This window comes from Kryptolebias marmoratus, linkage group LG5, assembly GCF_001649575.2.
Source record: "Kryptolebias marmoratus isolate JLee-2015 linkage group LG5, ASM164957v2, whole genome shotgun sequence".
Lineage (NCBI taxonomy): Eukaryota > Metazoa > Chordata > Actinopteri > Cyprinodontiformes > Rivulidae > Kryptolebias > Kryptolebias marmoratus.
The window spans coordinates 16392053-16405604 of record NC_051434.1 but is presented as its reverse complement, the minus strand read 5'-3'; positions in this window follow the sequence as shown (position 1 = coordinate 16405604).

Genomic DNA, 13552 nt, shown 5'->3' with positions numbered 1-13552 from the left:
AGACCAGGATAGACCAGGACAGACCAGGATAGACCAGGACAGACCAGGATAGACCAGGACAGACCAGGATAGACCAGGACAGACCAGGACAGACCAGGATAGACCAGGACAGACCAGGATAGACCAGGACAGACCAGGATAGACCAGGACAGACCACGACAGACCAGGACAAAACAGGACAGACCAGGACAGACCAGGATAGACCAGGACAGACCACGACAGACCAGGACAAAACAGGACAGACCAGGACAAAACAAAACCAGGACAAACCAGGACAACCCAGGACAAACCAGCACAGACCAGGACAAACCAGGACAAACCAGGACAAACCAGGACAGACCAGGACAGACAATTTGTGACGGAGGGAGAGCTGGAGGCTCTGAAGGGATTCTCCGTTGAAGCCCCTCACCGCTGAGGGTTTGAGGGCCACACAGGCAGTAATCTGTAAAACTTTTCCAGGTTATATGCAGCAAATACCAACAGATCTGTACTTTACATCCCCGTCCTTCTGACTCCTGTGGACGACGTGCCAAAAAAAAAAAGAGGCCTAACTTGACCCGTGTTGTCTTTTTACGTCTTATTCTTTATTCTGTCAGGAACGCAGACAGAACTACTGTTCAGTCCAGGTCAGACAGCTGCTTGCAGACGCACAAGTTTGATCAGTTTTAAGAAGGAACGGAGGTGTGATAAACACAAACAAATAACGTTACGGTGGTTGGCTTTAGCTCCGTTTTACTAGTTGCAGATCGAGAGGTTCACGTGAAGGAAAGACACACGAGTGAATGGATAATCTGAGAGATTTATGGCCAAAGTGATCAGCTGATTGAGTCGTGGAAATAACAAGAAAACAAAGAAACTGACTATTCAAGAAAAAAAAGAAAAGAAAAAGAAGGACAGGAACAAAGAGAGTCACCTGTCTTTAAGCTCAGAGTCACTATAGAGTCAGTTTGTGGACAGGTTTTATCCTAACCTGAGCGAGGAGAGTTCGGACCATTTTGTCGAAGAGAATCCAAATCCATCAGCCCCGAAAACAATTAAACCCCCAAGAGGAACTCCTGCAGGTAAGGAGGTAACAACAGGACACAGCTTTTTCTCCATCACTCGCTGACGGGACAAAAGCTACGCAACAGTTAAACAGTCCGGCAGAGTAAAACAGACCGAAAATGGATAAAACTGTCAGGATTTATGGCCGTTTTATGATTTAAAAAGGCAAAAAACGATAAAAACACATCGAATTATTTGTCATTTCTGCTGCTGGACAGATAAACTTATTAAAAAGCTACAAATAGTTAATAATAAATGTAATAAAATGGCACAAGTCTTGTATATTAATAAAAAAAAAGGTAACAAACAACAAAATATCACACTAAGTGCATATGAGAAATTTTAAAATAAAAAAAATGTAATCATCAACCGTATATTTAAATAATTTAGAAATAACCAAACAAACACAAGAGGCACAACAACAATAAAACAGAAGAAATACATATTAACATAAAGTAAAATGGGACAGAAGGAACAATTTAAATCTAAAAGGGTTTACTGAAATGTCTTTTACTTGTTTCCATACAGAAAATCAGTATTTAAAAATCCCACAGAAAAGATGAGCTGAATGAGTTAATTTCACCCGTTTTTAATGGGATTCATATATTTTATTTTGTATGGGGAGAAATAAATGATGAAAGTAAATATGCAGATTATTTTGGGGTTAAATCAAATGTTTTATTGTTGAGCTGGTAAATATTCTTTTCAACATGATAAAATGTCAAAAACAAGGTGGAATCATTGATTATTTAGTTTTACTTTGAACATTCAGGTGTCTTCAGATATTTAATCCCGCCCCCCACCCAACAAAAGTTTTCTAAAAATCCCAAATCTCCTCAAACCTCTAGTCGTTCATGGAAGCCATCGCCTGTCTGCGTGTGCCGCGGCTCGCCACAAGGTGGCAGCAGAGGACGACCGGTCAAAACAACAGAACGAGGCAAATTACAGTAAGGCACCCATAACCCAGTAACCTGGTTAATCTGGGTCAGACAGGAGAACATGGACCCAGCTGCTAATGTTCGGCTCCGAATGAGCCGCGATGTCTAAACGGTGGTCATCCAAGGGACTCGCTGTCCGACGGAGGAATAAAAACCAAACTGCTGCTGGTTTACCAGCAGGCACGCGGCCCACCTGCCTGTATGGGGTCCATCTGATTGTGCACGATGGCCTGGAGCTGCAAAGTAGGGCAGGGGGACACAGGAGAGCTTGTTAGAAGTTATATATGGAAAAGAGAGCAGCGGGACGGTTCTGTCCCGTCTTATGAGGATGCAGCTGCTGCTTCGAGTGAACAACAGCGGATTTCAAATGTAAATATGAGCTTTTCTCTCTTTCTCCGTCTCTCCGTGGGCCTGGCTTCGTGCCCTGCCGCGTAACAAAATAAAAGGAACCAAACTCACTTCCTTAATGGCATGGATCCAGGTCCTGGACAACTGCTTTATGGTGGCCAATTAATTCAAGTTGATTCGGATGTGCAGAGCGGCGGGAAGGTTTCAGCTGAACCTTCATTTCGTCGGTACAAGGTTCTCATTCACGGCAAACGCTCATGAATGAAACGAGGAAGCGAATTATGCAAAGCTTCAGAACCTCCTGATTTGAGTACGACTCCCATCACCTCAACAAACCAGGCAGTTCGTTGGCGGCAGGTTCGAAGCGGCGTGAATATGGAAATGCTCTTTCCAGTTTAATTCCAACAGTCAAACCTTATCATTTTGCAAATCGCCCTCCTGCTTTGTTGCTCTCCTTTACCGGGCCGAAGCCGCGGGGGCCTCGGCCTCGAAGCACATCAGCAGTTAACCGTTAACTGCTGCGAGGAGGGAACGCCTTATCGGCCTGACAGAGCAGTCCCCCCCCCTGGTTTATTCGCGTTTTCTTTTCCTACCCCCTCTTTTTGGTCTCCATACGACTGACCGGCAACATTCGCGGGACATGCTTCCTATCAGCTGCAGCCACCCTCCGATGGAAACCGGCCACCGCCTGTCGGAGCGCACAAATGCGCCGACCAACTGTGCCGGGCGACACCTCCGTGGGCATTTTGACGAGCCCTTATGCGCCTGTACGGGAGTTTGTTCGGAGGACCGTTTGGACGAGAGCAGTACGAGATCCGGCACAGACGCAGGAGCACGCCGCGTCTTTTCGACGTTAAGAAACTGAAACCGGTGGAGGCTCGCGTCAGCTTTGTTGCGATAACCCACTTTCTGGGTTGTGCAGGATCCATCTTGTGGAGGTTAGACCCTTGAGGATTCCCCCGTTTCCAACCCCATTTACTTCCCTGTGGCACGTGTGTTCGTCGCAGGGGTCCGTAGCGACGTTTATCATCATCGGCGTCCTAAGAGGGGCACGGTGCGAGCGCAGGCTGAAGCGGCTTGGTTGTTAGGGACTGAAAGCAGGACCGGCCACCCTGGCCTCTTGCAATCGTGAGAAGGACGTGGGAACAACCTAGAACCCGTGACGGCGGCATCGTGCTACCATGGCGTGATCTTCTAGCATGTAGCTACATCTCAGCACCAAGAGAGTCGTGACAGAGTGGGTGCACAGACTTTTCTGGGATCATGGGAATCTCGAACCCTTGTTAAATTCCAGGGCATCAGATCTGTAGTTTGTCGTCAACATTTATGTAAACTCCGGGTGTATTTTGGCCCAAACGTTGCCAGGAGCTTGTGCAACCGTGTCGTCCAGTGTGATTCCAAGTATTTTCTCACAATTATGTATTCCCAACTACTTCCCCACAAGCAGTGGTGGACGAAGTACTCAACTGTAGTACTTGAGTAAAAGTATTGATACTCATGGTCAAATCGTACTCAACTACAAGTTAAAGTTAAAGTACTGAAGTACTCACTTTTGAAAATACTTAAGTATTCAAAAATTCAAATTAAATGTTCTAATATCAGTATGTTGCTGTATAATTTTGCAGAACCTTGTAACTTTCAGAAACCACCTGATGTATCGACGCGTAGAAACACTCTGCTACAACTTCTACACCACCTGGAAAAAACTTCAGCATAAAAATGCCACCATTTTGGTGTGTTTTTTTAATCTAAAAACACACCAAACCAGAGAGTCCTGGTTCTCCTCACACTTTCACTGTGGAGCCAAGGTTTAAGGTTGAATCTATTACCACGAAGTAACGACTAACTTCCCAGATATGTAGTGGAGTCAAAAGTACAATATTTGATGTTGAAATGTAGTGGAGTGAAAGTTATAAGTTTCTCCCCCCCCAAAAAAAAATACTCAAGTAAAGATTCTCAAAAAATGTACTTAAGTACAGTAATCAAGTAAATGTACTCCACTACTGCCCACCAGTGAGAAACTAGCGTCACGACGGCCTTCACGCTGATGAAGGTTTTACAATTTTGCCGGGATCCAGCCACTTTCTAATAGTTTGTGCAGCTGACGGAGAGCTCAGCAAACTGATTATTCACAAACATAAAGGGATGAAGGTTCCTGCACAAAAAAACAACTGCATGATTACAATGGTTTAATGATCACATGGTGGAACTTTTCCACTGATTTCAAGCTAAAATGGTCACTTTGTGTTGCGTTTAACTGTGGATCAACCACAGAGAAAGTTTTGAATATTTTTGTTTACATTACTTTTCTTTACAGGTGCTACGTTGAGTTAAAAATGGGGGAAAAAAAAAAAAGTCTCAGCGTGTGAACCTAGGGAACAATACGGCAATCAGTCCAGACTGTGTAATCATGAAATCAAGTTAGCAAACAGATGTTTTCGAAATGCCCGAGAGCGAGAGGGCCAGGTGAGGGCTGATCCACAGCAGCGGCGACAGGTCCAAGCGCTTATCTAACGTCACGCCGAGTTAGGTAACGCGTTCGAAACGTGAGCGAGCCGTGTGCCGTGACACAAAGCAACATCTGTTTTAAATACCGCTTGAAACAGAACGACAAAAACTAGTAAATAAATAATAAGTTGAAGGTTTAACGGTTTACAAAAGCAGCAGATTCAGGAGGTTTTGCAGGTTAAATTTAGTTCCATTCAGTACACAGATGCACTAAAAAGGTAAGTAATATCTGACAGTTGTTTGAAGGTAGACGCATTGAGATACGACGACTTATTTAACTTTAAACAGAAAAGTGCCAAATGGCTCCACCACAAATGATCAGATGGACCAGTCAAGACTGCAGCTGGAGCCAAATTCTGTCCTACAAACCAAACATGTGGTTGTTAAAATTGTTATTGTGATAATGTGGATCATTATTCATACCAGTTGTCATTTTGGTTCCTTCACAGTTCACTAGGCGCTTTCGGACCAAACGAGCATAAAAACCGCGAGTTACAAGTACCTTTGTGTTTGCTTTCGCACCACCAGTGGAACACGGCGGTTCTGCGTCACGAGGTGGACGGTCTGTGAGGGCACGTCACTGACACATGTGACACCTGCCAACTGTAATGGAGGACCAGAAACCTGTTTTTATAAGAATCTTGTTTTGTGTTTTTGATTAAATTCATATCAGGTATAAAACTACTGAGCCCAAAGCCTGTGTTCAGTAAACAACTGCCTGTGTCAAGATCTAGTTTTACGATGTTATTGCAGTTTTATACATAATGATCCAAAAGTCTCTGATTATTCTGATTTAAACGCACATGGAACTAATATGAGGCTGGGTAACACCAAAACTGGACTAAAAGCAAAGAGCTAAAATTAAAAAAAGGATGCTGGATCAGGATTTTTTTTTTATTATTTGTATTTGAAGCATCAAAACTCTTCTCAGATTAGATCACAGCGTACGACTTGTGGTTCCTTAGTCTGTGCTGGTGAAAACACACACACACACATGCAGTCTGCCGGTGTGCTCACCCTGGAAGCGACAGTGTTAAGTGCTGCAGTTAGGGGAGGCTCCTGGCCCCGCCCACTTTGAGCAGATTTGCATATTGGGCGGGAATCTGTGGCGCTTTGTTGCCGCTGGAGGCCGGCCCTAACCCCACCCACAAAACACTGCACTGGCGGGAAAAAGCCGGCTCCATGCAGAGACAATGGAGAGGCACAACACACACACACACACAGACACACACTCTTTGTCTCATATATTATACGCTGCAGAGACCATACATTGCTCTGTGTTCCCAGTCAGAAAAAAACCTGGCTGCCTTACACAGAACAGGCAGGAGTTTCATGAGTCCGTTTCTTTCCCTGAGGGCAAAGGTCAAACAAGTGGACACAAGTGACAAAGCTTCTTTTTCATGATATGAAGCTGGCTAAAACAGAAACAAAACTTGACTCCGTGACGTACGATCCACACGTGCAGCCGTCTAGACATAAAACATAAAGGCTCGGCGGCGTCTTGTCGAGAATAAACCTGCTTCATATTCAGTGTGCGGCCGAGTGCTCGCTCTCCTAACGGCTGCCCTGGGAAAGAGTTCAGTGGGTTGATGGAAAAACAGGAAGGCATGTCACGCTCCCAACTGGGGAGGGCAGAAAGGGAGAAGAGAGAGAGAAAAAAAAAGGGACCGGGCAGCCCCCGCATTACATAACCGAGGCAGGAAACGCGCAGCAGAGAGGGAGAAAGGCTGCAGGAAGCCCCTCGCTCGCCGTGACAGAATCCTTACGGGTGCGTTCTCGCGTCTCGAACACGTCCCCTTCCATCTGCTGCGTCTCCTTCGTGTACGAGGCGACGGGACGACGAGGAGAGAGAGAGGGGGAGCCGCATGAACTCAGTGAACCCCCCCGCCTCCCCGGTCGTTCTTATAGGCGCGCACACCGGCATGAATAAATGATGGTCTGCGTTTGGTCTGGGACGCATACATCCCTCCGAATTGTCCCCCCCCCCAAAAAATCTATGGATCGGGCTGATTTAGGCACAGCTGGCTGTGTTTACGCGTTTAATTATAGCCCGCCGCCTAAAGGAGAGAGGAGGAGAAATGATGTTTCTGCACGTCTGTGTGGCGCGTGTCTGTTAGCAAAATATCTCGTGAACTAGTGGACTGATTTCAACAGAACTCGCTGAAAGTAATCACTGGGTGTGCATCTGCAACCGATCAACTTCTGGAGCCTGCCCCATTCAGGATGGTCGCCACAGCCGACTGAACTTAGTGCACACAAAAATGGCTATTATTCAGTCAGTTTTGCAGATATTGAGCTACAACTTGGCGTGGTAGTAGCTGACAGTAGTTGGCAACGCATACTCGGAGTACAAGTTCTCACGAGGTTTGACCGAAACGGCTCCAACGCCGTCATTTCTGAATACAGTAAAAGACGATCTTATTTTGGCGGCAGGGGATGTGCATTTTCTTCAAAGATTGAATTTAGATTGCATACAGGATACACACACACACACACACACACACACACAGAGCTAAAAGAGGCAGAGAGATTTGAAGCGTGGTGGTTTATGTTACTAATTGAAGTGATGGTTTAAAAAAAAAAAAAAAAAAAAAAAAGCAGCAGCGCGCGCACACCACACCACACCCGCCCCAACAATCCGCCTCTATCAGATCGAGTTGCACCTGACAGCGTTGTGTTTCTCGCTCGGTTACGCAACTCGCGGCTTTCGAGCGTCTCCGCCGTCGTCCGCAGACAGCAAAGACGCCGAACCTGTGGACAGGGACGAACGTAAACACCCGTGCACATCGACTCAGAGAGATAAGAAAACAAAAACACAAAAAAATAAAGTGGCAAAGGGCACAGTTAGGTAGCGGGAGCGGCGAGGACGAGGGTCAAACAAACACACGGAAGAGCCGGCCGGTTCTGACGCCCGACTCGTTTTAGGCCGCGTTCTCAGCCGGGGACCTTCGCGTTCCCCCCGCTCGCTGAGATTACGCGACCGTGTGGTGTCTGGTGCTTTTTGCCGCCCGCAAATATTTGGCCTTCCGCTCCGTCTGGAAACACGCGCCGCATTAGGAGGCCCGACGCTCGGCGGGAAAAAGGTCGTCAACAACGTCTCCGACTACAGCTGCGGCTCTATCTGATTAGCTGAGAGCACGTCTGAGTGTACGTCTGTGAGGGGTTTTTTTCTTCTTCTTCTTTTCTTTCCCTCCCTGCCCTTGTCTAGCCAGGGCCAGATGGCAGGGAATGTTTAGTCAAATGGGATTAGAGATAAGGATTAAGGAAGCTACAAATTGCCTCGATGCACCGTCACTGGATGACACACTACTACGATAGAGAGACGGAGACGGCTTTGGTGCACAAATAGGGGGGAAATTTTAAGAGAAATTTAAAAGATCTGTCCTAAAGTTCACTCAGCTTTATGGAGAGATTGTTTAGCACCTGGCGTGGTTAACATGCTCCTGCTAAATTTTCCCTTAGATCAGCGGTGTCCAATCCCGGTCCTGGAGGGCCACCGTCCTGCATGTTTTAGATGTTTCTCTGCTTTGACACACCTGATTTGAATAAATGAGTGATTAACAGGCTTCTGTAGAACTTGAAGACCTGCTGAAGAGCAGAGAAACGTCTAAAACCTGCAGGATGGCGGCCCTCTAGGACCAGGACGTGACACCCCTGTCCTAGATGTTACATCTAGGGAAAGTTAACGACTGAAACATTAATTCACCTCTACGAGACTCAAAAACAGGGAAACTTCAATCAATAGCCTCTGGGGAGAGAACAAAATCGGAGTCGGACAACTTTCAGGGTGAGGACAATCAGGACGCTGCTACCATCAAATCCCTTTTTCCTTCGATTTTCCCACGGTGCTCTTTTGTGCCCTTCCCGAGCTCTGTCCTCCCTCCCTGGCCTAACCTTCTAGAGCAGGGGTGTCAAACTCCAGGCCTCGAGGTGCCGCAGTCCTGGGAGTTTTCGGTGTTTCTGCTCCAACACGCCCGATTCAGATGGTTTAATCATCAGGTTCTCCAGGAGCACGGCAACAAATCATCCATTTAAAGCAGGCGTTTTAAAGCAAGAACGTCTAAAACAATGCAAGAGAGCGCCTCCCCGAGGAATGGAGTTCGACACCCCTGTTCTAAAGATTGTCGAGATCGGCGCGACGCTACCGCCCACGAAACCTTCTGTTTTCTTTGTTTCGATTGCGGTCGCAGGCTAGGCATGAGGTCGGTTGGCACCACATCGTGGACGTGCTCCAACCGGGACCCCCGATATTCTGCCAGCACAGCCTCACTGCGGCAGTTCTGAGTTTGCTCAAAACCCTCACGAACCTATCCCGCTCCATGACCCGTGGCAGCCCACTGAGTTCTTCATAAGTGCCCGAAGTCCTCTCGCCGAAACCCTGCAAAGATCCACCACGTTCCAGCTGGTTTTTACACCACTGCTGGGTCGTCATCTTGGCTTTAAAAAGCCCAAACATCCTTCATCGTGGCTTGGAATTTCTTATGTTCATTTGAGTTTTACGACCTTTAGGAGAAAACGTGCATATCTAAAGTCCACTGGAGTGGGTCAAAAACTGAACATATTTTAAAAAAATCATAAACAGATGAGCACATCAAGTGAGCACCATTATTATTTACACATCCTTTCAGCTCCACACAAACATGTTGCCCAGCAGGATGTCTTTTTCAATATATTACTTATATGTAATATATTTAACTTCTGTCTAATTTCCTTTTTTTTTTAATTTCCAAAGTGTTTTATTCAAGTCATTTTCCATCAATACCTTTAGATGATTAGATTTTATTTTAAGTGACTTATTCAGTGATCTCAAATGCTTCTTATTTGTGTACTACAGAGTAAACAAACGCTTCCGTACTCGTTTACACATCCGGTCGTGTAGAGTACGCAGCCGTGACCGGGCCCTGAAGCCGCTCACCGGGCCCAGTTTGTTTCGGCGCGCTGTGGAAAACGCCGCGGTGTAACGTGACGAAACACGAGAAGGATGACCGCCATCCATACATACAGAAGCAGCTCGCTCCGAGAGGCTGAAAAAACATGTTTGTGATTCTACACCTGGCTGTGAAAGCGCGGTTATGAATGTTTTATTGCGTTTGAGTCAATAGAGCTGTTCCAAAATTTAGAGTGTTTTGTTCTTTTTCCTGTAACGTATAAAAGTCAGCTCAGGTCAAACAGGGTAAAAACGGTTGGTAGTGCAAAAACTGGGAAAGTACAATTTATTTTTCCTAGTACGGTTTAATTCTACATCATGGGAGATAAATGGAGACGTGGTGAAAACGTCTTTCTTAGAGGACAACCTGTTGTGGATCTAAGTAGATGTTTCAAGGTTGAGACAAGTTTATACAGAAGAATGTGGTGTGGTTTGATACGCACCAGCTTGATATGACACAAATAATAATATGTTGTTGTTTTTTTATTTTTTGAGTTTTAGGGGGTTGTTTGGTCCCTTTATAAACTGCTGATTAATGCTTTATGAAGAGGTTAGTTTTGTGTTTGTAAACAACTTAAAAAGCATTAAGAAATCATTTATAAAACACTGTTCATACACTGAGAAGGCAAAACAGTACTTTTACTTTGATTGGAGTGAATCAACACCTGCACTCATGTGACGAGAGTGGCCCCTCAAGCTTGTCACATGAGTGCAGGTGTTGATTGGAATCAACACCTGCACTCATGTGACCAGAGGGGCCCATCAATGAGACAAACAAGGACCCTAATGAGCCTCTGTTGTTAGGAGAGCGAGAACAATTTGCAAGCAGTCCAGCTTACATCACATCTCAGCTTTAAAAGCTCCTCGGATGAGAAGCGAAACGTCTTCAACTACAGAATAGAAGTCCAGTTGTTTTTGTTTTTTAACCTTTTTTGAATTTTACCACGGCCTGGATGACAGAATCTACACCAGCATGGTACTTTAATTAATTTAGATAAATGTTGCTCAGCTTCCTTTAAACTAAATACCTTTAACCAAAACAAGCATTGCGCCTTCAAATGCTCGTAATGCTCACATACAAATAACTTATTGACAAATGTTTTCTTTCCATAAATCTAAATGAAGAAATGACAAAAGCTCAGCACCTGATCTTGCTAAAAACTCACCCACGTATGAACAGTGTTTTATAACCGATTTAAAAGTGTTTAGACACTAATTTATCAATACATATGTGTTTATTTAAATTTTAAAGAAATATTACATAATTTATAAATCGTGAAGTGGTATTTTTTGGATCAAGTAGGGTAATTCATTATCCAGATCGGGGGAATGGTTTCATATTCGAAGGTTCTGAGGGAAAGTCTTTAACAAGCAGCTGTGTTTTGTTGCACGCTGTCGTTCCGCAGACATAGTTGTGGTTTGACCTTAACGTGATGCCACCAAGACAATGCTAGCTCGCTGATGATGAGATCATTCCTCATTCCCACATACTTTATCTCAGTTTACAGAACTGGAACGATAAGAACGTCGGATTTTCAGGTATTTCACTTCAAACAAAAACAACGGCCAAGCGAAGCGTTAGCTGAACATTTAGTTCCATTTAGACACGAAACCTGCACTATTTTATTTTATTTTGGTACAGGCACCGTTTACTTCAGCCTGCCTCCCAGCTACTGGAATTAGCTCCAACTCACAACTGAAAATGATCAATTAAAATCAATAAAATAATAAAAAAGCAAACAAATTTTTGTATTTTAGAAAAAAGAAATGCCTTAGTTTTGTTGTTAATTACTGTGATTCATTTTAAAAACTATATTTTTCACTTAAAGCTCATTTTTTTGCACTAAATTAAACAAATATTACCATATATGTGTTATTATGCAAGTTTGGTGCGTTGGTCCTGTAAACCACTGTCAACATCTAATAAGTGTGTGTGTGTGTGTGTGTGTGTCCGTACACACTCCGCCTGCATCTCCACGTCTGTGAGAATGTAAACAAAGCTCAAGGGCCCTCCGCGCGGCGCTGAATGGTGCGAGCCGGCGTCCTCGAGTTACCGGGTGATGTCAGCGGTGCCTGGAGGTGCCGAGGATCGCGAGATAAGAGCGTATCGCACGGAGCGAGGAGGAAAATGTAAAGCATGCGAGAGATTCAGGTGGCCGATAAAAGCTCGGGTTTTTGTTGTTTTGTTTTTTTTTTGTTTGCTCCACATTCAAACATGATTTCTGATTTCGTAATAACAGATAAAACTCAAAACATTTCTGAGGAAATCTTTTTTTTTTTTTTAAAAAGTGCGCCATTATGTGAAACTCCTGAAAACATAAATTTTCTTCTCTAAAGCCCAGCAGCAATTTAGGACTTAAACTTTGGAATAATCTGAACTGATGTTTTATTAGATAAACTGTCAAAAGGTCAAAAGAAATGGTGAAGCTGCTTCATTAGGGTTACCATGGTAACCACACACCTAAATCTCTCACTACCTTGAAGCACTCTTAATAAGGCAGACAGAAAGAGTAGGAAGTGAGCCTCAGGCAAACATTTAATGTGTAAAAACTAGCAGCAGAAGTGTTTTGTGAATCGGAGCTAAAAGGACCCTTCACTTCCAGTTCTGAGGAGAATATTCTGAGCTCAGACACAATGGAAGTCAATGAGGGTTTGGATGTGTGCGCTCTGTCCCACTGCAATGAGAGACACACAAAATGTCTGCGTTGATTCCTGAACTGCGTAAGAAGTGTGAAGTTTGTTTGTTTTTGAGTGAGAAGAGTTTTGCCAAAGTTCCGGTGAGTTTCGACAACTCAAAAGTTAAAGTGCGAGACATCGGCACGCACTGAGCTGCACAGTCTGCGGTAAAGTCTAAAACAAAGACAAAAAAAAAAATCACAACACCTAATACTGCGATTGTGTAAAAACCATAAAACAATATCAAAATGCCAATTCAGCCCCGAAAATCCTACTTTTTGTGACCGTTTTAAACTTTAAATTGTGTTTTTTTGTTTGTTTTTTTTTTAAAAAAAATGATGATGGATAACGGGCAGACAGGGTGCTGACGCCCTGGCGCTTTTAACAACAGAGGGGAAAAAAGAAAACGATGTCGTTTGGCTGCGGATTAAAAAGCCAAGAGAAGAAAAGACAAACCCTCCAAACAGAGCGGGTTATATAAACCAGACACCAGTTGCACGGCGACCTTTGCTCCTGCTGTGACTCCTGTACAGTATGTTGAGCTCCCAGTAAGCATGACCCAGTTTGGAAAAAGAGAATGTGGAACACACACACACACATGAACGCACTTCCACCTATTATACAGCTGGAAATATTTTTAGTCATGTGGATGGGGGTCAAACTACTCACGGACTTAAACCGTACAACCTGAAGACGGCTCGCCGAGAAAGTGGAACAATTGTGGAAAAAAAAAAGGAAAAAAGAAGCAGGAGAGAAGATGGAAAAGGAGGCCTTTGGAAGCGTGCCAGACATTGTTTAAACGGTTTAACAAGAGGCAGACACACCTTCGTTTGAGCGAGGTCCAACACCGCTGCCGGGTAAACAACCGCCGTCTCCTCGCGGTTTGTGCCGCCGTCGGAGCAGACATGAGCCAACTAGTCATTAACAGACAAAGAAGCAGAAAGGGGGGGGGGGTGCATTTTAAGACAAAAAAAATATTAAAAAAGGGGCGCAGTGCTGGGTGCTGTGTGAGCATGCCGCTAAGAGCTCCGATAACAGAAAGGTAAAACTTCTGCTGACGTCCAGCTGAAAGCTCCTTATTGTTTTTACTTAGTTGACAGAAATGCATCTG